A 27,181-nucleotide genomic window follows, 5' to 3' on the forward strand; every position below is an offset into this window, starting at 1 on the left:
ACCCAGAGAGAAAAGGAACCAGCCAACAACAGTCACATCGCTCTCAAGATCAAAACTCTGGCTGGGACCTGAGATTCCCAAACTCATGTTCCAGTGCTCTTTCTATTTGGCCTTCAGAAGGTAAAGAATTCTGCCAGCTAGTTTTCAAATTGCCCGTGGAAAGTGGTCCAAATGGCAGGTGCAGCCACCGGACATAGTTACTCGATCTGTTCAGTTGTATTTACTTTTCAACATGTTTACTTTCTGAACCAGAGAGGCCAGCTCCATTAGGTGAATGACTAATCCACTAAAATGGGGTTTTCTAAATAAATGAAGTGGCTTCTCAGTGGTGTGTGATGTGAAGAGGCAGAGAGAGGGAAAGGCAGGAACAGGAGAGGAGGACACAGGAAGAAATGCCTAATAAAAATTAGTTAAAAGCAAAACAGCTACTTTTTTCACCAAGATTTAAAAGCAATGCCATTGCACATGACTATTAATTTTATATTATCAGAGCCTAAGACATTACCTAAAATATAATTGCAATTCAATAATTTTGTTGTTGCTTTTAGTCACTAAGTTGTGCTAGATGATTTGCGACCCCATGGACTGTAGTCCTGTGAGGCCCCTCTGTCCATGAGATTTCCCAGGCAAGAATACTGGAGTGGGTTGCCATTTCCTTCTCCAGGTGACCTTCCTGACCCAGGGATCAAACCCATGTCTCCTGCACTGGTAGGCGGATTCTTTACCACTGAGCCATCTGGGAAGCCCGTCCAATAATTGAACTTTATTTTTTAGAATATTAAACACTTCTGAAATGAGCCTAGTTTTTTTGATTTACATTTTATCTCATAAGTTTTTGCTGAAATAACTGATTGAAAAGCAAAAAAATAAAAAATCAATGTACTAACTAGGAGTTTGTAGTTAACTAAAACACAATGCACTTTTCTAGTATTTTTTTCCCACTGCATTGATTGGTATGTTAACTAATTTACTTAATTAATTTATTCAACTAATAAATTTAACTAATTTATTTAATTCCTAAATAATTTTAAAATAATTTTTTTGAAAAAATTTCAGAATGCAGAAAAGGAAAGTTAATAGCATATGAAATATAAGTGACTTATGTGTTGGAAATGGTATTTTAGAAATACTTCCCCATGTTTCCTTTCAGTAAGCCAGTTTACCAGTAAATCAGTAAACCAGTTTATCGTCCTGCATATCAGAAAACATTATCATCCATTCATCTGAAAAATATGTGTACTCATGCTGAATTTATTAAAAAAAATAAAAACAATGCCATTGTGCATTTTGAGGCCAAGTGGTTTTTATAATCCTTGTCAATAAATTTGATCACTTTCCCCAAAATACAGTAGAATATAGTAATAAATAATAAAGAAATGTAATAGAAATCTAAATAGATATTTACATCTCTGTAAGTGGTTTTTGTCTCTTCACAATGATTGAAAGATATAAGAACAACATTCTACCATGAGCAGTTGGTTTTGTCAGTCATTCATTCATTCTTTCATCCATTCAGTAACATGTATAAGGCATCTGCTCTGTCCCAAATTAGATAATCCAGACACAAGGATAACTCAAAAAAGTAGTAATCCTTGCCATCCAGGAGCTCACAGTCTTCCTGGAAAAATGTACATATAAGTAATTTCAATACAACATAAGATATGCTTTGATAGAGGTGTGTATGCTGTGTTCCTATCCCAAGGAAGATGTGACTCGTTCTGTGTATGGAGCAGGGTGGGGGAACTCAGGAAAGACTACAAGGAAGGCGTAATGTTTGGAGTGAATCTTGAAGTAGGAATTGATTGTGTGTGTTAGTTGCTTAGTCCTGTCTGACTCCTTGCGACCCCATGTACTGTAGCCTACCAGGCTCCTCTGTCTGTGAAATTCTCCAAGCAAGAATACTGGAAAGGGTACCATTCCCTTCTCCAGGGGATCTTCCCAATCCAGGGATCAAACCCACGTCTCTTGCATTGCAGGCAGACTCTTTACCATCTGAGCTGCCAAGGAAACCCATAGTATTCCTGTTAAAACAATGATTTTATTTCATTTACAGTATTACATAAAAACTGCTATAGGCCATTACTACAGTCCAACTACCTTTGTGTCTGGTTGTATCGTTACTTAACTCTAGTTCATCAGGAACATGTGTGACACTTCTGAGCTTCATAGTTGGTAGGTAAGGATGTGAGAACTCTGGAATTAGATGCCCCATTTCAAATATCCAGCATCCAGACTTTTCAGCACGTCTTTTCTTCTGTGTTTTAGTTTTCCATTTACCAATGGTGATAATAATAGAAGCTACCTCTAGAGCTGACATTAAACCCTGCATGGTCTCACCAGTTACTTCTGGTTGGCATCTGCTCATATCACTTTATGTCTGGGTCATTGAGGTTGTGAGGCATTTTGACGGTCTCTTTGTCGGACCCAGAGTTGTTGCGATGGCTAGATAAGAATGATTATATGTATATGTATGGCTGAGTCCCTTTGCTGTTCACCGGAAACTATCACAACATCATCGATCGGCTAGACCCCAATAAAACTTACTTTTTTCACTTAGAAAAAAAGAGAAATGCATGTTGTACATGTCAAGGACTTATCTTAGTGCCTGGTACATGGTGCATCATGTGCGCTAAGTCACTTTAGTCGTGTCTGACACTTTGTGACCCTGTGGACTGTAGCCCGCCAGGCTCCTCTGTCCATGGGATTCTCCAGGCAAGAATGCTGGAATGGGTTGCTATGCCCTCTTCCAGGAATCTTCCTGACCCAGGGATCAAATCCGAGCCTTTTATGTCTCCTGCATTGACAGGTGGGTTCTTTACCACTAGTGCCACCTGGGAAGTCCTGGTGCATGGTAACGCTCAGTAAACATTGATGTTTTATTCATGAACTATCTGAAGGGTTTTTGCACATGATGGAAGATCTATAACGGTGGGTTGAATGCTTTAGTTTTCAGAGCTGTATTTACTTGTAATATAGCCTCTTTGTTTTTCCTGACTTCTTTCCCCAGTTCTTCCTCAACCACTGCTGGAAGTTCAGGCACATTTTGTCTCCAGTTCCTACCTTCATCCTGATAAAGCAACAGTTTTTGCCATCTGCATCCTCAGAGTTTCCTTCTCAATTCACCAGACCAATATGGTTTGGAAGAGTATTGAGAAGACCAGTCTTATTTATACCCCCCATACCCCTTTCCAAGAGAAATCACCCACTTCTCTCATTCACAGCTGATTGGACCAGAGATGGATATCTGATCCAAGGAGAGTCAATCTTAAGCTGGCTATCTAACCACCTATGGCCAATGCAGAAAGATAAGCTGGACTAATCAGCTTCTTCCATGGTGGGAAACATGAAGTGAATTTTCCACCTGGCAGTGTAGCTGAGGGTGAGGGCTAACTTAGCAATGGTAGCCCAGGGATATTTGCTCTTCAAAATTGTGAGAAACTGAAAAACATGTGGAGGATAGTAGGAGGAAACCAGTTTGTAGAAAGAGAAAGATGTCCTGAAAGTGATGCAGAGAAAAGAGACAGGTGAGAGATTAGACCGAAGGAAGAGGAGAAACAAGGACCAAAGCTGTTCCCAAGGACTTCCTGGGACCCTGATGACATTTTGGTCCTGTTCTGATGATGATGATGATGACAATAATGATAATATGTAGAATTTCTGGAGCATTTTGTACGTTTTAGGCCGTATTTTATGCATTTATATGAAATAACTCAGTGCTCACAAGAAATTCACAAGGAAGGCTTTATTTTATCCCACTTTTATAGAGTGCCTATTTGCAGCCTGATAGAAATCCCTCATATGCATTTATTCACATCTATATGTGTTTGAGAAAAAAATACCTAAAAACTCAAGGAGTCATCTTGAGTGCTCTTTCTAAAGCCCTCAGGAGAGGGGACTTCACCACCACCTCCAAGGATTGGTTTGCTACACAATGAAAACAAACAGATACACCTACTATGGGCTAAGCACATTCATTATCAAGAATCTTTCTAACTACTACATGAGTTAAGCATATGTCCACTTTATAAATAAGGAGTCACAGTTCAGCTAGTGAACCTGCCCAAGGTAGCGAGTGGGTAAGTGACAAAGCTGGGTTGAAATTAGTTCCAGGGCCTGGGCTGTTTTCACTGAACCAGTGTTGTCTCTCATCTCAGTTTGGTTTGATCCCCTTTTTCACTTCCACCAGCATCCCCAACCTCTCCCTACACACACCACACACATGCGCACGCGTGTGAACACACATACAGCATTGTAGAGGACTTGACGTTTGAAGTTCCAACCCAGCCCACCAGGAGACACCAGCTAACATGTTTGCCAAGGAGGTTCTGTCATGACAAATCTATAGGCTGTGTGATTGCTCTCAGGACAAGTTGCACATGTTATACTTCAGAGCACATGTGATTTAACTCCAATATATCCAAACCCACATGTCAACAAGCCACTTAAGGGATATTGACATTAATGCAGCTGTTTAAAATTAAAAACTATATTGTTGTTGTTCAGTCACAAAGCTGTGTCTGACTCTTTGCTTGCCATGGCTTGCCTGTCCTTCACTATCTCCTGGAGTTTGCTGAAACTTATGTCCATAGAATCCATGATGTTATCCAACCATTTCATCTTCTGTTGCCCCCATTTCCTTCTGCTCACAATCTTTCCCAGCATCATGGTCTCTTCCAGTGAGTCGGCTCTTCACATCAGGTGGCCAAACTATGGAGTTTCAGCTTCTACATCAGTCCTTCCAATGAAAATTGTATGGTATTTCCTTAACAGAAATAATGTACATTTTGCAGTGTCTGATCATGGGATGAAGGGTGACGTGTTCCTGGATGCTGTCCATTGGACACGTGGTTGCATCTGCCAGGTCTACAGTCCTTTTGGTGAGCATGATTTTTTTGGTTTCACTGATTTAATGAAAGATTGATTTTCTTTCTTCCTGGCCAAAGATAAACCTCATGAAATGGTGATTTAATTCACAACACAAAAGCATGAAAGCCTTCCTTAAAATTAAAAGGAGTCTTCACACAAAAAAGAGCACATTTATTCACAGTAATAGACCACTTTATTTTTTTCTTAAAGGCAATAGAACTTTGCTAATTCTCACTAATGACAGAGGGTGCCCATTGTAGAAGAACCAATTTTACTGATTACTGAATCGTATAAAATATTCTGAGAAAGAAATGAAATCTTGGTCATTCAAGACCCTGTTGTGGATCCATGTGTCTTGCTGAGAAATAGGCAACCACTGCTGTTTTAATTGGGAGAATAATCAGGTTTGCAGTTTAGTGAACTGAGATAATCACAAATACCATCCAAGTGAAAACGTACATTTCAATGATGATTAAAGAAGACACTTTCAGGTGATAAAAACCGGCAGATCCCATGGCACAAATGAACAACTCATTGACTTCAAGGTAAGTGTTTTTAGAGGTGTATTTAGTTTTCAGGCCATTAGGGGAACTAGGTTTCCGGTTATAGTTGAAAGAGTCTGTTCATCTGGCAAAATCCAACCAGTAATTTATTATCTCAGGGTACACTTAGAATCCCCATATTAAAATACATATTAAAATGTCTCATTTGGCATGAAAGGTTAAAAGCACATGTGAAGTTAGAATACAGACCTGACTCACAAATGCATATAATGGATGACTAAGATGTTGAAAAGTAGTGGTTAATCAAAATGTTTAAATCAAGTGAATTTATTTATAAAATGAAGAAAAACAATAAAACATTCAGGATTTCAAAAAATATTATCTCAGAGTCCTGTAACAACAGCAACTGGAAGGTGGATTCTCCAGAGAAACTCTTGCATTTAACTGAGAAGAGATTCTTTTTCCAGGGTCACTATGAGCATTTCTGAACTTTTTTGCTGACAAAACAGCACCACCAGAATTGGCAAGAATTTTACACAAGCTGTTTCAAAGATAGTGCAGATATACATATTTTAAGTTCAAATTTTTTCATTACTTTATTTTTTAAAGCACATAAATTCATCATGTAAGTGAGAGGTTGTTGTAGTTGGCTCTCCAAGCACAGTATTAACCTTATAGGAATTCACTTGTCATGTGTGAAAGGCATTCCTCTAAAAACTTTGTGTTTATGAGCTCCCAATGCTTCTATCAACACTGTTAGGGGTTTTCCAGGTTGCTCCATAGTAAAGAATCCACCTGCCAATGCAGGAGATGCAGGAGACACGGGTTCAACACGGGACACAAGAAGACATGGGCGGATCCCCTGGAGGACAGCATGGCAATCCACTCCAGTATTCTTGCCAGGAAGATCCCATGGACAAAGGAGCCTGGCGAGATACAGTCCATGGGCTCCCAAAGAGTCAGACATGACAGAGCCGTTGAGCATGCACGCACAACACTGTTAGACAAGTACTAGGATTAAAGCCACTTTTAGATGAGGAAAGTGAAGTACAGACAAGTTACATAACTTGATTAAGCTCTCATGCTAGTCAATGGTGGAGTTTGAATTCAGACCCAGGTGATGTGGCTTACTCTATACTCAGACCTCTACTGCCTTGATATCATTACAAGGTGCACCTATATATGTAGGCTTCCACAAGAAAAAAAAAAATTCTTCTGAAAATCATTATAAATATTTTTGCTGTTCAGGTGCTAAGTCGTGTCCGACTCTTTGTGACCACAGGAACTGCAGCATACCAGGCCTCCCTGTTCATCACTGTCTCCTGGAGTTTGCTCAAACTCACATCCATTGAGTCAGTGACGCCATCTAGGCATCGCCTGACACTGTCTAAGTTTGTCATAGCTTTTCTTCCAAGTAGCAACTGTCTTTTAATTTCATGGCTGCAGTCACCATCCACAGTGATTTTAGAGCCCAAGAAAATAAAGTCTGTCACCGTTTCCATTTTTTCCCCATCTATTTGCCATGAAGTGATGAGACCAGATGCCATGATCTTAGTTTTTTGAATGTTGAGTTTTAAGCCAGCTTTTCCACTCTCCTCTCTCCCCCTCATCAAGAGGCTCTTTAGTTCCTCTTTGCTTTCTGCTATTAGAATGGTATCATCTGCATATCTGAGACTGTTGATATTTCTCCTGGCAATCTTGATTCCAGGTTGTGAGTCTTCCAGCCTGGCATTTAGCATGATGTACTCTGCATAAAAGGTAAATAATCAGGGAACATAACTTTGTCTAAAGAAAGATCATCTTAATTATTAATATTTCATGAAAAAAATAAAATTTGAAAGCAACTTCTAAAATGATGAGTATTTTTTTTTATCCTAACATTGAGTCTCTCTTGATGCTCTATCTTTAGCCATTCAGTTACCATATTGGAGAAAATGTTGACAAATCCAGCTAAGTAGGAAATGGGATGTGATGTGTCACAAAGCCTGCCAGGGGTGTGAAATGAGCTGCCAAATTGATTCAAGTTGTTTTAGTGCAAGTCTGGAACATCTGGGTCTTGAATTACACAACAATTAGTGTAAAAATGTCAGTAGTATTTATGGAAGTCTATTCATATCCTATAATTAGTTTGCTTTATACCAGAACATTTATGATGTTTAGGCAGACAGATTCTTTCAAACTGATTTTTAATTAGTAAACTTATAGGGATGAAAATTTCTGCATTTGAATGTGAAAATTTGCATATTCTTTTACTATTTATATATTGATACTTTCCTAGGTAATGTTGGGCTACAAAAATGATCAGTTTCTAGAACTTATGGCTACCAATGGGGAAGGGTCAGGGGAGGGATAGTTAGGAAGTTTGGGATTGACATGTACACACTGCTAAATTTAAAATGGATAACCAACAAAGACCTACTATGTAGCACAGGGAACTCTGCTCAATAGTATGCAACAACCTAAATAGGGAAAGAATTTAAAAGAGAATAGATGCAGGTATATGGAATATCCCCTGGAGGAGGGCATAGCAATCCAATCCAATATTCTTGCCTAGAGAATCCCGTGGATAGAGAAGCCTGGTGGGTTACAGTCCATGGGGTCACAAAGAATCAGAAAGAATATATGTTCATGAAAATATCATGCAATACAAAATAAGACAATTAAAAATTGAGAAATACAGTGAGTACTATTGGTTTTTAGAGAAAGGAGGAATCTGAGGAGATTCTTAAAGGACATAGGGGTTTTTATTTTATGATTTTTGATTACAGCTAATTTGCAACATCACATCACTTTCAGATGTACAGGATAGTGATTCAGTATCTTTACGATTATACTGCATTATGTTATTATAGGACACTGACTATATCTCCCTGTGCTATATAGTGAAGCCTTGTTGCTTGTGTATTTTACATGCAGTTGTTTGTCAATCCCACACCCCTGTTTGTCCCTCCCCTCCCTCCTCTCCTCTTGGGAACCACAAGTTTGTTTTCTGTGTCTGTGAATCTGTTTCTGTTTTGCATATACTGCATCCTCTTCAATGTTTCTTATTCATAGATTTTTTGATGATGGGCATTCTGACAGGTGTGAAGTGATATCTGTTGTTTTGATTTGGCTCAGATGGCAAAGAATCTGCCTGCAATGTGGGAGACCTGAGTTTGATCCCTGGATTGGGAAGATCCCCTGGAGGAGGGCATGGCAACCCACTCCAGTATTCTTGCCTGGAGAATCCCCATAGACTGAGGAGCCTGGCAGGCTGGTCATGGGGTCACAAAGAGTTGGACATGACTGAATGACTAAGCACACAAGAATTTGTGATGTTGAGCATATTTTCATGTGCCTATTAGCCATCCCTATGTCTTCTTTGGAAAAAAAGAAAAAACATCTAGTCAGGTCTTCAGCCCATTTTTTGATTGGGTTTTTTTTTTTTGATATTGAATTATAAGAGCTGTTTATATTTTTTGGATGTTAACTGTTGTTAGTCACATCATTTGCAAGTATTTTCTGCTATAATATTTTCATTTTATTGATAGTTTCCTTTGCTATGCAAAAGCTATTAGTTTAATTAGGTCCCAATTTTTAATTTTTGCTTTTATTTCCTTTGCCTTAGGACACCAATCCAAAAAAATATTGCTATGGTTTATGTCAAATTGTGTTCTACCTATGTTGTCTTCAAGGATTTTTATGGTTTCCACTCTTACATTTAGGTCTTTCAGCATTCTGAGTTTATTTTTGTATAAGATGTGAGGGAATGTTCTTTTTAAGAAAATATTTATTTTTTTATTTATTTGGATGCACCAGATCTTAGTTGTGGTCCTCAGAATCTTTGATCTTCATTGCAGTATACAAACTGTTAGTTGTGGCAAGTGGGATCTAGTTCCTTGACCAAGGATTGAACCCAGGCTTCACTCTTGGGAGCAAGAGTCTTAGCCACTGGACCTCCAGAGATGTCCCTGAGAATGTTCTAATCTCATTGTTTTACAAGTGGTTGTCCAGTTTCCCCAGCACCACTTGTTGAAAAAAATGTCTTTTCTCCATTGTATATTTTTCTGTTTTCTCCATCATATATATTCTTGTTTGTTGTAAATTAATTGATTATAAGTGCATGGGTTTATTTTGTTCTCTCTATATTCTGTTCCATTGATCTTTGTGGTTTTGTGTGTGTGTGTGTGTGTGAGAGAGAGAGTTGATACCACGCTGTTTTGATTACAGTTGCTTTGTAATATAGTCTGAAGTCTTGGAGGGTTATATCTACAACTTTGTTATTTTCTCAAGATTGTTTTGGCAATTTAGGATCTTTTGTGGTTCCATATGAATCTTAGAATTATTTGGTCTAGTTCTGCAAAAAATATCCATAGGTATTTTGATAGGGATTGCATTAAATCTCTAGATTGCTTTGGGTAGCATAGTCATTTTAACAATATTAATTTTTCCAGCCCCCAAACACAGGATATCCTTTCATTTATTTGTATAATCTTCAGTTTTCTTCATCAGTATTTTATAGTTTTCAGAGTATAGTTCTTTCACCTCCTTGGTCAAGTTTACTCCTAGGTATTTTATTCATTTTGGTGCAATTTTAAACAAATTTTTTTTTAACTTTCTCTTTCTGATATTTCATTATTAACGTAGAGAAGTACAACAGATTTCTCTATGTTAATCTTTTATGCTGAAACCTTGCTGAGTTCATTTTTAGATCTGATAGTTTGGGGATGGAGACCTTATAGTTTTCTATATAAAGTACCAAGGGATGTGGGGGTTTTAATATGTGTATGTGGATTGGGGAAGGTGGTTAAAAGAGAAGGGAACAGCAGGAGCAAAGGCAAGCCATGACAGGGAAGCAGAGTGAGTGATCTAATGTTTTAGTAATATTAAGTATGTGAGAGCACTGGGGGAAAGGGTCAAGAAAAGAAGTAAAACGAAAAGTTGTATGGAGACCTGTATTCTTCCAGCATGCTGAACAGTTAAGTGCGATGTGATGTGTACCAAGGCAGTGGGTGTGGGCAAGGTGATGTAATATCAAGTGCTCTTCCCTCTCTTTTACCACAAGCATCTGTGCTCTTCCTCAGCAGCCACAGCCCTCAAAACTTACCGTGACAAATCTCTCCAGAACAGTAGTCAAACAAGGAAGTTATATAGAAGACTTGAGGAATAAAACTAATGAGATTATTCTAATAGGCAAGTATGGACTACTGCCTAAGCATATGAAAAAGTTATAAAGATGAACCATATTATATATCATAAAGAAGATATCAACAAATTTAAGAAATAGTGTATATAAGACCACAATTAAATTAAAGATTGATATTGAAAAGAGATAATTTTTTAAAACTATGCATTTGGAAATCTAAAGCATGTTTTGAAAATTTGTGAATTATAGAAGATAAGACATTGGAAAGTATAAATATCATGTGAATAATAAAAAAAGATATTTATAAAACCTGTGGGACACAACTATAGTAGAGAAATTCACAGCCTTGAATGCTTTTATCTAGAAAAAAGAAAGGTCAAAGGCTAATGAATTAAACATCTAACTTGTTATACAAAGAACAGCATAAGAAATCCAGAGAAATTAAAAAGAAATCCAATAGATTACTATAACAACAAAATAGATGAAAAATCAAATCATAAAACTGAGAAAATCAACAAAGAAATCAACAAAACCTAATTCATTTAGAAGACCAATATTCCTGCCTTTGGTAGAGAAAGAGAAGAAAAACTTCAGTTATGTTAAAAATGAAAACAGGGACATAATTATGAATACAACATAAATTTAAAAGGTAATAAGAGAAAATGACAAGTATCTTTATAACAAAATATTTTGAAGACAAATCTCTAGAAAATTATTACAAATAACCAAAGTAGATTCAAAATAATGTAGAAATCTGAGTGGTCTTATAATCATTAGAGAAATTATATCTGTAGCTTAAAATTTTCCTGCAATAAAAACACCATGCCCACATGATTTTTATAAACTCTAGAAAATAGTCAACAAATAGCTAATCCTAATCTTAGATCTTTCTCCAAGGGGAAAAATAGTTTTACTACCCAGCTAATTTTGGGAATTTGTGTAAGCTTGATACCAGTAAACAAGAAAACTATGAGGGGAAAATTAAATATAACTCATTCATGGAGATTTCCCCGGTGGTCCGGCGGTTATGGCTTTACCTACCAGTGCAGGTGGTGTGGGTTTGATCCCTCATCAGGGAACTACTATCCCACATGCCTCATTGCCAAAGAACCAAAACCTAAAACAGAAGCAATGTTGTGATAAACTCAGACCATCTGAGCCACCAGGGGATCCCCCAATAAACTCAGTAAAGACTTTAAAAAAATAGTCCACACCAAAAAAACTTTTAAAAAAGTGTAACTCACTCATGAATGTAGATGAAAAATTCTAAAAATTATTAGCAAAGCTCATTTAGAGATGCACTCTGTAATTTGAGCTCATCCCAGAAATGGATGTTAGGATCATCATTAGAAACTTTATTATTGTAATTTATCATGTAAAGAGATACAGAAAAATCAATACAATTAAAGCACATTTGAGAAAAAATTCTCCTAGCAAACCCGAAATAGAAGAAATATGCTTCATCTGGCAAAAGATAGCTAATAAATATTTACTGCAAACACTGAAAGTCATTCCCTTATAGATATGAAATAAGGCAAAGATATTTACTATAGCCATGTCTAATCATTTCTATATCAAAGACTCTAGACAGCAATGACAAGAAAAAGAATTGAAAATTATAAAAAAAAGGAAAAGAATTGAAAATTATAAAAATGGGAAAGATAAAAACAGATGTCATTCCCAGAGAGTATTTAAATAAAATGTGATTTACAGTTTAAGAATGAATGGATTAAGATGAATTGAGCATGTTTGTAGACTGAGTGAAAGAAGATGATGGAGAGGAAGAGGCTGGTGGTACAGTAGAAGATGAGAGAAATGATAGAGCAAGATTCCTGAGAAAGAAGCAGGACAGGTAACACTCGGGATTGATCCAGCCCCCTCCTGTACCCCACACAAGGTAAATGCACTATTGCATTCCTAATTTGAGGTGGGGCATCTAGGTAGGGACAGGAAGTAGATTCATTCAGGGATGGGAGAAATTTTCCTTGTAGGCAAAATATATTTACACAAGGGAAATGGGGAAAGTTTCTTTTGTAAAGCTAGTATTTCAGGCTCTACCAAGACTGTGGCCTTCCCTTCATCCCTGGTCCCATTCCTATAGTACATTATTACCTGGAAGTACTCAACAATTATCTCCTCCTGTCTGCAAGACCTGTGGACTTGCTGGTTGCCTCAAAAGTTACCATATATAAAGTTGCGTCTGCTCTAGGTCTTTCCTATATCTTGAGCCCTAGGAACTTGCTGAAGCTACTCTTGCTGCTTTCTTTTCTGCTTCATAGACTTTTGACATAAATTTCAAGTATGTCAATCTTTATTACAGGCCACTGTGTCCTTGGGGATTCAGTGAGAGAGAAAAATTCTGCCCTCAAGTTGCTTAGTATCAGAAAAAATCCTTAAACTCTGTTATTCAGTCTCCTTGCTCCAGGGTCAAGGAATCACAGACATTGGCATTGAAAGGGAGGATGGAAAGGGGTTTCCCTCATTATAAATGCAGAATGCCAAAAGGACCCACTGGTTAAGGGGTTTGTCTATGTCCACAAAATCAATGATAGACTGAACCTCTGACTCTCTATTAGTACCTTTCCCTACACCATGATTCTACCTTGAGAAACTACCATTTGGAAGATTGGTGTGAAGTATAATAGAATAGGAGTCCCCAGCCTCCAGCCCACAGGCCAGTACCTCTTGTCAGATCAGCGGTGGCATAAGATTAGAAATAAAGTGCAAAATAAATGTAATGCACTTGAATCATCCCTAAACAATTCCTCCCTCTTCCTGATCTGTGGGAAAATTGTGTTCCACAAAAGTGGTCCCTGGTGCCAAAACTGTTAGAGACCACTGTTAGAGGATATAGATGAAAGTATAGTCCCTGACCTTCAAGGCTGTATAAATAGCATAGCAGAGTCCCAGGTAATTATATTATTGAGGTTTTTTTTTTTTTTTTTTTAATGATTAAAGTGTATATAAGTGAGTGCAATAGACAACTCTTGAAAACTGGGAACGGATTTTATTCTTTTTATTTATTGTCCAACACAGTACCTAGTACATAGTAGGTATTCAAAAAATGAATGTTATGTGGATTTTTTTGGTTTTTTTTGCAATGTGGATTTTGAACCTCAAAATACTTAATGAGGGTTTTGTTTTGTTTTGTTGGTAAATGTGCCTCTGTGTAAATGTGTTTGGATTAAACATTTCCTAGAATTTTTGGGCTCCAAAATCACTGCAGATGGTGACTGCAGCCATGAAATTAAAAGACGCTTACTCCTTGGAAGGAAAGTTATGACCAAACTAGATAGCATATTAAAAAGCAGAGACATTATTTTGCCAACAAAGGTCCGTCTGGTCAAGGCTATGGTTTTTCCAGTGGTCATGTATAGATGTGAGAGTTGGACTGTGAAGAAAGCTGAGTGCCGAAAAATTGATACTTTTGAACTGTGGTGTTGGAGAAGACTCTTGAGAGTCCCTTGGACTGCAAGGAGATCAAACCGGTCCATCCTAGGAGATCAGTCCTGGGTGTTCATTGGAAGGACTGATGCTGAAGCTGAAACTCCAATACTTTGGCCATCTCATGAGAAGAGTTGACTCGTTGGAAAAGACCCTGATGCTGGGACGGACTGGGGGCAGGAGGAGAAGGGGACGACAGAGGATGAGATGGCTGGATGGCATCACCGACTTGATGGGCATGAGTTTGAGTAAACTTTGGGAGTTTGTGATGGACAGGGAGGCCTGGCGTGCTGCAGTTCATGGGGTCACAAAGAGTCGGACATGACTGAGCGATTGAACTGAACTGAACTGAGAGTCTAGGACTTAAACTGGATATTTTCTTTGAGACAAGAGGTTGCTGATATGTAATATTTTTCAAAATCATGGCTGCATTAAAAAAAAAATACAGAAATACAAATGATAGAGTTCTCATCCTGTCCATATTAAACATGTACATGGAATGTTCTAGAACCTTCTCTATAGGATAATGTACCCCCATTTTATTTCAAGCATTTGTATGGCTTTGGCCAAAATAAGGCCAGTATTTCCTGAATCATTTGACATTCAGCTGTTGCTAAAGATGTTGAAACTACAAGCAAACCTGCTAATCGTTGGCAACAAAGCAGCTTAATCCTGGCTGACCAGCGATTTGTTTTTGAGCCTTTGGAGCAACAGAGAGATTCAAGTTGATAAAAAGAGGTAAATAGTCGGTTAGAGATTAGAAGCGGGCGGGGAGGAAAAGACTTCTTTCTCCCAGACCACACACTGATAGGGAATCTTCCTTGAGCGATTGTTTGAGAATGTTTCATGTTTCTTCCTCCCGCCCCTCTCCTTGCCTTCACTGCCCATTCCTCCCCCTTCCTCGGCTATGGAAGGTTTGATTGACACTTGTCACCACTGATAGAGAAAGATGCTTCAGGAAAGGGGTGGGGGAGGGGGCCTTGTCAAAAGCAGCAGTAGTCAAAAGATGATTCCTTCTTTCTGTGTTTTGTCTCTCTCTAAATCATTCAAATCTGGGTGGCATCTCGGATAACTGGCATTTTGACACAGCTTAAGGGATTGTCTCACTAACACTATTGAACTGAAGCTGCCAGCCTTTAAAAAAATGGATAAAGAAGCTCTTTAGTATAATCGGATGTGTCTATCAGTGAAAAGCAGTTTCACGTAAAAGGCCTTAAAAATTTTTCAGCAGTTATATTTATTTTTGACCCATTATTTTGTTCCACCCATCTGTAAGAGTACTCTTTATGGGCTTAAGCAAGGGCAAAGCCCTTTCTTGTATTTCTCTAAAGAATATGCATAATAGATTGGTGGGTGTTGGTTGTTTACGTGGCTGAAGCAGCTGGCCGAGAAGGTAGGCATGGAATTTTCTAGGCCAGAAAATGTTTGCCTTTGTCAGAAATATTTTTAGTGTCAGGGTGTGGGAGGAGCATTGCAAACTTAGGGTGGTCTGGTTATAGCCCCAGATCTGCTACTGCCAAATATAAGGTCTTCGATAAGTCATGGAAGCACACTGAGCCACATTTACCCCCAACCCCCAGGAGATGAGGCAGTAGAGAGGTGGTTCTTAACTCCTTTCAGCTTTAGAATCAGGTAATTGTTGACTTATTTTTTTAATTTATACTTTTTTGTAGTATTTTGTCATTCATGGTCTTGTTGAATGGAGACATTAATCGAATTTTAAAGCCTTAGTTCAGTTCAACAACTGATTATTGGTGCTTTTGAGGCAGACACTGTGCTGAGTACCTCATGGTGTGTGCATGTGTGTGTGTGTGTGTGTGCGCGAATGGGTGGTGCAGGTACTAAGGTGAGTTCCATTCTCAAGGACTTGGTAGTTTTCACGTCTTTTGTTGGTTTACACTCTTATTTCCTGTGAGTAAGATGCCCTGAATGTACAGTCACTGTATTTAGCAAACAGGGTGCCCAGTTACATATGAAATTCAGAACAACGACTAATAGTTACTGCGTAACTATTAGTAACGAATAAAAAATTATTCGTCATTTATCTGAGATTCTCATGTACCTGGGCATCCTGTATGTTATCTGGCCACCCTAAATGAATTCACCCCCTGAGCTCTTCCTCAGATTCCTCTGTTGTGGGAATAAGTTCAAATCCAAGCAAAATTAAAAATAACATGGGTAGATTTTATTTCTCCTTTGATAGAAATGCAGGAGCCACTGCTGCCTCAGGAAGAATCACATTTCTAGATCAAATGTTAGTGCTGCCGCTGACCGTAACACAGGTTCAGATGAGAGGGAAGGAGCAGAAACAGAGAAAGTTGTCTTTGCTGGGGTGCCGCTGAGTCCATGCTTGTTGCTCAGTGCCCATGAACTGTGAACTTAAGCACAAGTGGGAGAACTCTCCCAACAAGAGATTAAGTCAATAGCATCATTATCACTTTGGTAGGTTGGGTGGTATGCTGCAACAGCTTGGGGCTGCTGTAGCAAAGCTCTACAGACTAGGTGGCTTACTTAATTAAACAACAGAAATTTATTTTGTCACAGTTCTGGAGGCTAGAAGTTCAAGACAAAGGCATTGTCTGGACTGGTTTCTCCCAATGCCTCTCTCCTTGGCTTGCAAATGGCTGTCTTTTCCCTGTGTTTTCACATGGCCTTGCCTCTGTATGTCTGCATGTCTGAGTCCAAATTTCCTCTCATTATAAGGATACCAGTCATATTGAATGAGAGGCCTCCCTAATGATCTCATTTAACTTAATTATCTCTTTAAAGTCCTTATCTGCAAATACAGTTACAATCTGAGGTGCTGGGACTTCAGCATATGATCTGTACAGGACACAAATCAGTCCATAACAGGTAGTATGGGAGGAAGGACTCTCTTTATTATTTCCTCTCTCAGAGGAAGGCTTTTGAGATGTTTGTCTTCTTAGGAAATTTAGAAATTTTCAGTGTAAACAGTTACAGTCCCAGGTCAGTTCATTTTCCCCATCCGTGTACAAAAACTCTTAATTTCTATTTCTTTATTGAGTCCTATGTTCCAGATCTTGGGTATTTTCATCCTGCTCCAGAAAATATCAACTTTGTGACGGATGGTGCTTTGTTGGAGGTGTCATTTAGCTAGGTTGTCAAATGGGCCAACCTGCTCTCTGTACCACCAGCCCTCAGATCCAAGCCTTTAGACAGAACCTGAAGGACTTTGGGTTCTATAGACACTCTTACCTAGGGTCACTGCCTCTTGTGGGCAGTTCTTGGGCAGGCTGAGATGAAAAGTGACTAATCTTCAGGGATTACAGCCTTTTAACTGATCAGTGACTGCTGCTCATCTGTTAGATAACTCATTCTTTCTCCATGAAGAAGATAGGCAAGGGAGAGGGTCAGAAGCCAGGAGTTCTACTCCCTTTGGATCCCTCCATGTGGATTAAAACCTGAAAATGTTATGGGAGTTCTACTCCCTTTGGATCCCTCCATGTGGATTAAAACCTGAAAATGTTATGTTAGTTCAGTATCAACATCAGTATTTGCTAGTATTGGTGTCAGTAGATAGTATTTCTATTAATATTTGTACTAGTACTAGTGTCAACATTATTACAGTATCAGAGTCAGTATTTGTTAATGCTAAAATTGGTGTTGGTGTTAGTAATAATGCAACGAAATGTTCGTATTAATATAATAAAATATCTAGAACAATTTCTTAGCACAAACAGAGGCCAGGAAAGGTTTATTTCCTTCTCCTTCACTCTCCCGTTCACTGAAATGTCTCCTTTTGTTTTGGAGAAGGATTGATCATTTCTCTTCCATTTGATAAATACTTACTGAGAATCATTTGAGGGTCAAATGATCTGCCACTGCAGGGTATTGACTTTGGTGGATGGAGAAGATTTTTGGTTTGAGAAAAACTTGAATAGTAGATTCATTCTTGGGGAACACAGGGGAGCCCCTAACAGAAAAGGGGCCACTTTTTGACAGTTTTGGTGGGGTTTGGTCTGGGAGAGATGAGCAGAGGAGTCAGGATATTGGAAACGTGGCATGAATATGAACACCTTCTCTTCAATGGCCAGCCTTGTGGAGACACAACAGAGATAATGGAGAGCATTTCAGGGGAGTCAGTGGTACCAAGTATCTTTGGGTTTTCAGTGGTGTCTCTTTATGATGAGAGTTGTTTCCATAGACAAATAGTGGCAGTGAGGATGTTCTATTTCAAGATGTCTTGCCTGAGGGGAACATGCTTTTCTGTGGGCTTGATTTTTGATCTTTTTATGTGAGCAGGCTCATTACTCTGAATGAATGCTCAATTGCTAAGTCATGTCCAACTCTTTGCAACGCCATGGACTGTAGCCTGCCAGGCTCCTCTGTGCATGGGATTCTTCAGACAAGAATACTGGAGTGGGTTGCCATTTCCTCCTCCAGGGGATCTTCCTTACCCAGTGATTGAACATACCTCTCTTGCATCTCCTGCATTGGTAGGCAGATTCTTTACCACTGCCCCACCTAGGAAGCTAAGTACATAACTTTATACATTACTCTGGATATATCTTTCAAATAACAGCTCATCAGCCTACTTTTTAAATGCAGAAAACCCCTTGCTAGATAAACTAGAACTTTGTGAGGGGAGGAACTGAGCTGTCAGTGCCGAAATGAAAAGGGACACTATCTGTAGAAACTGCATTTATCAGTGTTTTGGAAAAAGGGATCTTTAGATGATTGTTATATGCCATGGTACCTCCCTCAAAAAGTTAGGTACTTATTATATAGAGAGGCTCAAGAGGGAGATGATATATGTATAGTTATGGCTGAATTGCGTTGTTGTATGGCAGAAACCAAAATAACATTGTAAAGCAATTTTCCTTCAATTAAAAAATAAATGAATAAAAAGTTAGGTATTGTTCAACAAGCCTTCACAAAACATCTTCAGCGGTACCTGAGTCCCACCAAGACAAAAAGAAAAAGAGAGATCACAGATTTGTACCAATAGACTGTACAATGTGATTTTCCACTTATGTTCTGTGGTATTAGGGAGAACTAATATTCTAAAGCCTATGAATCCTGTCATGGCAGCTCAGGTTCAGAAAATCAGGTCCTCCTCAGGCAAGACATCCAAAAAATATTATAAATTATTTAAATTACATAGATACTTAAATATATGTGAATGTACATACATACACAGATACACACACACAGTGGGTTACCAAAGACCTACAAGCATTTCTGGAGCCAATTAAACTCAGTAGAATGTCTAAAAAAATCATATAAATTGTACTTCAGGATATCCAAATAGATGGTAAGGGCAAGTATTTTCCTACATGGACGTATATAGTAAATGAAGACATAGTAATAGAGCTAATAATACCTTACCATTTCTTATCCCCTCATGATTTAATGGATATAGACAATGATTGTTGTGGCTGCTGACATCAAGAAAAAGAGAGACAGACGTTGTGTACCTTCTGATAGATGTACTCAACATCATCCATGAATTAGTCTTGTCCTCTCCCCTAAAACTGAAATGGAATCTGGCCAGCCAGGAATAATAGAGGACTGAGGAACACAGCAACATAAGAGAGATGCCATCAGAAAAACTGAGACTATTTAGTACATTAGAGGACAGATGACTTCTTTTCTTTGACAATACTGGAAACATTACAAGAAAAAGATAAAAGAAGGGCATAAAATTAAAAGAGAAATCTATCAACCTATTGCTTGTATGGAATCATATTTAAGTCCCAATGTGAACAAATAAACTGTAAAAAAGAAAAAAGAGAGAGAAGCACATTTAGAAAGCAATCAAATAAATATGAACATTGACTAGTTATTTAATGATATTAAATAATAATTATTAAATTTGGTGGATAATAATGACACTGAAATTATGTTTTAAAAAGGGTCAAGTCAGATACTCTTTCACCTAAACACTTGAAACTGTAAACAAGTACATGAGGAAATTAAAGAAGATCTAAAAAATGGAGAGATATACTACATTTATGGGATCAGAAAATCCAGTATTATGAAGACAGCAATTCTCCTCAAATTGATCTATAGATCTAATGCAATCCAAATGATAATCCTAGCATGGTTTAAAAATAAATTGATAGGCTGATTCTAAAATGTATGAGAAGAGTGAAGTATTCAGAATAGCCAAAATGGTCTTAAAAAGCACAAGGTTGGAAGGCTTGTACTACCTAATTCAAGGCTTCTATAAAGCTACAGTAATCAATAAAATATGGTATTGGCATAAGGTCAGACTTATAGATAGGAGGAACAGAATAGGGAGTCCAGAAATAGATGCACACCATATGGTCAAATTTTCCAAAGAATTCATGAGAAAAAGTAACAGATGGGTTACCTGTATGGAAAAAAAGAAGGAACATTAACCCTCACCTCACATCATCAACAAAATTTTATTAAAAATAAACCAAATGCTTAATTGTAAAGAAGGAAAACTGTTAAACTTCTAGAAGAAAACATAGGAGGAAATCTTTGTGACACTGGTTATAGGTGAAAGATACAAAAAGTGTACTCTTTGAAAGAAAACAATTATTAGAAAAAAATACTTTATGAATTTAAAAAGTTCTTTTAAAAACACAATTAAAGAAGCAAAAGGGTAATTTACATACTTAAAAATATTTGTGAAACATGTATTTGACAGAGGGCTGATGTATTAGTTATCTGTTACAGTACAACAACCTATCACCAAAACGGCAGCTTATTTATTATCTTGCACTGTTTCTGAGGTTTGAAAGTCTAGGAATGCCTTAGCTGTATTGTTCTGGCTCAGAGATCTTTCACAATAATGCAAGAAAGCTGTCATCAGGGCTGCTCCATCAGGAAAAAATTAAATTAAAACTGCAATATGATACCACTAATATACTCATCAGAATGTGTAGACTAAAAAGACTGACAATGCCAAGTGCTGGTGAGCAACTGAGACTGCCATATACTGTCAGTAGGAATGAAAAATGGGACAGTCACTTTGGTAGAGTTTGACAATTTTTTTTATCAATTTAAACACATACTTTCCATATAATCTGGCAATCTCATTCTTAAATATTATCTAAGAGAGATGAAATTATATGTCCATTCAAAGACTGTGTGCAAATATTCATAGCAGCATTATACTGCTAAAAGCTAAAATCTGGAAATAGTCCATCAACTAGTGAATGGACAAATAAATTCTTGTGTATTCATACTATGAATAGGGCTTCCCTGGTGGTTCAGATGGTAAAGAATCTGTCTGCAATGTGGGAGACCCAGCTTCAATCCCTGGGTCAGGAAGATCCCCTGAAGAAGGAAATGGCAACCTACTCCAATATTCTTGCCTGGAGAATCCCATGGATAGAGGAGCCTGGTGTCCTACAATCCATGGGATCACAGAGTCAGACATGACTGGCTAATATTCATACTATTCATTCATACTATGAAATACACCAATAAAAAAAAAAGACTGCATTGTTAATGCACAAATCACATGGATGAATCTCAAAAGCAGTATGTGAAGTGAACAAAATCAAACTATATAAGACAAAAGGAAAAACTATAGTGACAGAAAACAGATTAGTTGGGACAAAAGGCTGAAGGGGAGAATTGTTTATGAATGGTATGAAAGATCTTTGGCAGTGATGGAAATGTTCTGTATTTTGATCATGATAGAGGTTACACAACTATAAATAACCAGCAGAATTTAACAAGCTGAATACCAAAAATGAATGAATTTTATTCTGTGTAAATTATACCCCAATAGAGCTATTAACAGAGTAATTTTTTTAGAAGCATGCTGAAATATTTACAGATGAAAATATATTTTGTTTCAAATTTGCTTCAAAATAATTCTGATTCTGGGAGGATGTGTAAGAGGTATATGGAAGCAAGATTGGTCAGGAGGTGACTTGTGTTGAAGCCAGGTGATGAGGACATAGGGGTTTATGTTTTTTTTTTCTTTTAATTTTCATATTTTAAAAGAGGTTTCCACAATAAAAATATTTAAAAACAAAAGCAAAACAAACCATACTGATTAATTATATCTGAATCACATTTGTTCAGAGCCTTTGAATCTTTCCAGGCTATCCAACTTGAACAAGCAGAAATGTGAAAGAGTAACAAAGAGTTGTAACAAAGAGACTCTAAAATATTTAGCTTGAACAGGATAGAAGTTGATTTCTTTATAAAATAAGACAGAAGTCAATTTTGCACTCATTAAGTTTTCAAGAACTAAGCAGGTAGTCTAAGATGGGGAGGCAAGTCTGCTCCATAGGATCATGTGGTGGCCCAGGTTCCTTCTATCTTGTTCCTCTGCCTCCTCCAGGATGTTATTTTTATGGTTGAAGCTGACCCACCAGCACCATTTCAGCCAGTGGGAAAGAAGAGAGTAAAAGGCAATGCATACTTTTCCCCAGAGATTATTACTACTCACATTCCATTGGCAAGAACTTAATCACATGTCTCCATTTGCAAAAAAGTCTGGGTAGTATAGCCTCTGTGTGGATAGCATATTAGTTTGCTGGGCATTTTCACGTGTACACATACACACACACAAACACACAACTTTTAAGGACTGTTCTTTAGGAGTAGAGGGTGAGTTACACCAAGATGTGTACAGTAACAGTGATAAAGGAAGCATGGACTTCACGAAATGAAATAGAGCACATAAAAGAGGCAAAGGGGTTTGTGTCTTGGGCAACAGCACCTGGAAATCTCAGGATGATGGTTCTGCAGATTAAGAGAGGAAGCAGATTCTAGGTGAGGGAAAGTAGAAGGAGTCGAATTACCTGTGTCCGACTGTGTGGAAAAAGAGTGTCGAGAAGAAACTCAAAGTTTATTTGGTGAGTTTGGGAAGTATTGCAAGTATAGAAAATTATGTAACTAGAAAATGAAGTGGTTGTCTCAAGGTAGAAATTGGATAAGAGGAAAAAAATAACCATATTTCATGACTTGACACAGCAAAGAACATTTACTCACACATAGTAATATGAATATTTGATATTGATTAAAATTAAAATTATGATAATATAAAATTTGGAATAATGAGAATGGAAAGATAAGCAGGAGGAACAGAAAAGTGATAGGCTGTCAACTCTTGAATTAGGAAGACAATAGAAAATGTCAAAATTGACGTAGCTGCAGAGGCATATTGTTTAAAAATATGGAAGACAAAGCTAAGAGGCCTCAGAGGAATTGCTTTCAAAGTGTGTGGCTGTGTGTGAATTTTTTAACACACTTGTTCTATTTATCACAGTGAACTATGTGTATGGTGTTCTTTGATAAATACAAAATCGAATCTCATTGGAAAAGAGAGTGTTTGTAGCATAAAAACTGAAAATCAGTAGGAGAGAAAACACATCTCTCCATCCCACGTTTACAGAGGTAATTACCGAGCTGAAGGTAAAGAAGCCAGGCACCGAGGCTTGACGGGTGCGTGATGAGGAAGAGTGGTGCAGAGGGCTGAAGGGATGATGGGAGGAATGAAAGGCTGAGCCCCTTGAATCTGCTAGGCAGTAATTTCAGGAATGAGAGCTTCCCTGAAGGTTGTCCCCTGAGACTTCGCCTTTGAAAAATGGTCCAAATTCTGTGACTCAGTACTGGCTGTTGCATCAGTATGAGTCACATTTGGGGCATTTTAAGAGTGGATGACACAGGTAGAATTTTATTGCCTGCAAATCATCTTTTATTAATCTTATGTCCTGAGGATTGTGTGACATAAGCTAACAAATGGAGTCCAGAGATAGAAACTTTGCAGGATAGGTGCTTGCATTCACAGCATTCTAAAGAATATATATATATATATATATGTATATATATATATATAAAGATTGAAGCTGAAGTCTGTTTCATTCTCTTCAATGTCTCCTAGATCATGTTGAAATTACCATATATAATGGATAAGTGGAGATGCAATGGGTATCATGCGACCTAATGAAATAAGTGAATTGAAAATGTTGGTTTTTAAGGAGTTTTTGTATTTCTGAGTGAGGTTAACAGCCTACATACTCAAATATATCTGATTACAGATTATTGAAGCTGCATCATTCCATAAAACACAGATAGATATGTTGAGTACATTCTGAAGAAAGTTCATTTTTAAAAATCAGTATTTCACATTCCGTCAGTAACCTCTCACCCTGAAACCACATTAGGGGGTTGTATTCAGTTCAGTTCAGTTTAGTCTCTCAGTCGTGTCTGACTCTTTGCGACCCCACGAACTGTAGCAGGCCAGGCCTCCTTGTCCATCACCAACTCCCGGAGTTTACTCAAATTGGTGTCCATTGAGTTGGTGATGCCATCCAACCATCTCATCCTTTGTCATCCTTTTCTCCCACCTTCAATCTTTTCCGGCATCAGTGTCATTTCAAACGAGTCAGCTCTTTGCATCAGGTGGCCAAAGTATTGGAGTTTCAGCTTCAACATCAGTCCTTCCAATGAATATTCAGGACTGATTTCCTTTAGGATGGACTGGTTGGGTTTCCTTGCAGTCCAAGGGACTCTCAAGAGTCTTCTCCAACACCACAGTTCAAAAGCATCAATTCTTCAGCGCTCAGCTTTCTTTATAGTCCAACTCTCACATTCATACATGACTACTGGAAACACCATAGCCTTGACTAGATGGACCTTTGTTGGCAAAGTGATCTCTCTGCTTTTTAATATGCTGTCTAGTTTGGTCATAACTTTTCTTCCAAGGAGTAAGCTTCTTTATTTCATGGCTGCAGTCACCATCTGCAGGATTTGGAGCCCAAAAATATAAAGTCTGCTACTGTTTCCACTGTTTCTCCATCTATTTGCCATGAAGTGATGGAACTGGATGCCATGATCTTTGTTTTCTGAATGTTGAGCTTTAAGCCAACTTTTTCACTCTCCTCTTTCACTTTCATCAAGAGGCTCTTTAGTTCCTCGCTTTCTGCCATAGGGGTGGTGTCATCTGCATATCTGAGGTTATTGATATTTCTCCCAGCAATCTTGATTCCAGCTTGTGCTTCATCCAGCCCAGGGTTTCTCATCATGTACTCTGCATATAAGTTAATTAAGCACGGTGACTACATACAGCCTTGACATATTCCTTTTCCTATTTGGAACCAGTTCATTGTTCCATGTCTGGTTCTAACCATTGCTTCCTGACCTGCATACAGATTTCTCAAGAGGCAGGTCAGGTGGTCTGGTATTCCCATTTCCTTCAGAATTTTCCACAGTTTATTGTGATCCACACAGTCAAAGGCTTTGGCATAGTCAATAATTCAGAGATAGATGTTTTTCTGGAACTCTCTTGCTTTTTTGATGATCCAGCAAATGTTGGCAATTTGATCTCTGGTTCCTCTGCCTTTTCTAAAACCAGCTTGAACATCTGGAAGTTAACAGTTCACATATTGTTGAAGCCTTGCTTGAAGAATTTTGAGCACTACTTTACTAGCATGTGAGATGAGTGCAATTGTGTGGTATTTTGAGCATTCTCTGGCATTGCCTTTCTTTGGGATTGGAATGAAAACTGACCTTTTCCAGTCCTGTGGCCACTGCTGTTTTCCAAATTTGCTGGCATATTGAGTGCAGCACGTTCACAGCATCATCTTTCAGGATTTGAAATAGCTCAACTGGAATTCCATCACCTCCACAAGGTTTGTTCATAGTGATACTTCCTAAGGCCCACTTGACTTCACATTCCAGATGTCTGGCTCTAGGTGAGTGATCATACCATCATGATTATCTGGGTCATGAAGATCTTTTTTGTACAACTCTTCTGCTGCTGCTGCTGCTAAGTTGCTTCAGTCATGTCCGACTCTGTGTGACCCCATAGACGGCAGCCCACCAGGCTCCCCTGTCCCTGGGATTCTCCAGGCAAGAGTACTGTAGTGGGTTGCCATTTCCTTCTCCAGTTCATGAAAGTGAAAAGTGAAAGTGAAGTCGCTCAGTCGTGTCCAACTTGTAGCGACCCCATGGACTGCAGCCTACCAGGCTCCTCCATCCATGGGATTGTCCAGGCAAGAGTACTGGAGTGGGGTGCCATTGCCTTCTCTGGTACAGCTCTTCTAGTGACCCTCAAATTTCATCGTCTGTCCATGTTATTATGCTTTTTACCAAACTTGAGGAGAAACACTGTGAAAAGGAGATGGAGAGAAACAGTCCATTTTGACTAAGTCAGTTGGAAGCATTAACAGTCTATTGCAACTCAGATAAAAAGAATTTCTCTTTGAGGAGAAAGGAACAGGGAGAAACTCTATCCATGAGGGGAATTCTTCCTCACTTTAAGTGCTGAGGGCTTTTCTAATAAGGGTCGCTAAGCCAGTTTCCATCACCCAGAATCCAGCATTGCCGCCTGCTTAGAGTAAGAGCACACTGAGGAAAAATAACAGAAACGAATGCAAGAACTTACCCTGAAGTGGGCTTGCTTGAAGATGAAAGTGGGCAGACAAAAACACATTTGCCTTTGCAAACATATGGGTGAAGAATAGAATTGTTATTGTTCTGAATGTTTTCCTAATCAAACCTGAGCAGACTCCAGGAAAAAAAAAGTGTCTTTAGTAGAAAGATCCCCAAAATGACTCTGGGGAAATGAAAGATCAGTCTTAATTCCCTTTGTCATAATTTAATACTTTCTTCTAACTGTTACATTTGTCAACAAGATAAAAACAAATTTATTGCAGATCTGAAAATTGGGCTCATTTGTGTGTGTGTGTTGCACAGAAAAACACTTTGTGGTTTATATAAATGTAGTCATTTTCTAGATTACCATTTCATGGTACATCGCACACCAAAGCAAGCAACCTGTGTCTTTCACGCACAAGTGTAGGGGGTTGGGGAGGGCTGAAAGAGGGATGTGGGAAGCCCTCAGCCCCAGAATGGAATCAGATAAAACTAGTGGCTTGCTATTAGGATGTTAGCTTTGTCAAAGTCCTAGCATCTTCAATGGGCCAGCCCTCTCTCCATTTGTCACCCTAGCGCCCCTTTTGTGCAAACAATTTCCCATTGGTATTACCCAGAGCTTGGAGTCGATAGCTGACTAGCCTCTTTGCCTGTACCATTATTTCCAGCAAGCTTGCTACATCTGCAATAAATCCTGGAGGATTTGTGAGTGGACTGAGAAAATATGAGTGACAGAATGAGGTGATAAGTCCTGGATTCAGCTGAAACAAAGGCTTGTCCATTCTATCCCAATGTGTCCGAGTCACTGGTCTCTGAAGATTTGATTTGATCGAGTTTTTGCCAGCTGTCCTGTGGAGTTCAAGCAAGTTCAAAATGAAGCCCAAGACCTTTTCTTTCACTCTCTATTAAG

This window comes from Dama dama, chromosome 22 (genome assembly GCF_033118175.1).
Source record: "Dama dama isolate Ldn47 chromosome 22, ASM3311817v1, whole genome shotgun sequence".
Classification (NCBI taxonomy): Eukaryota; Metazoa; Chordata; class Mammalia; order Artiodactyla; family Cervidae; genus Dama; species Dama dama.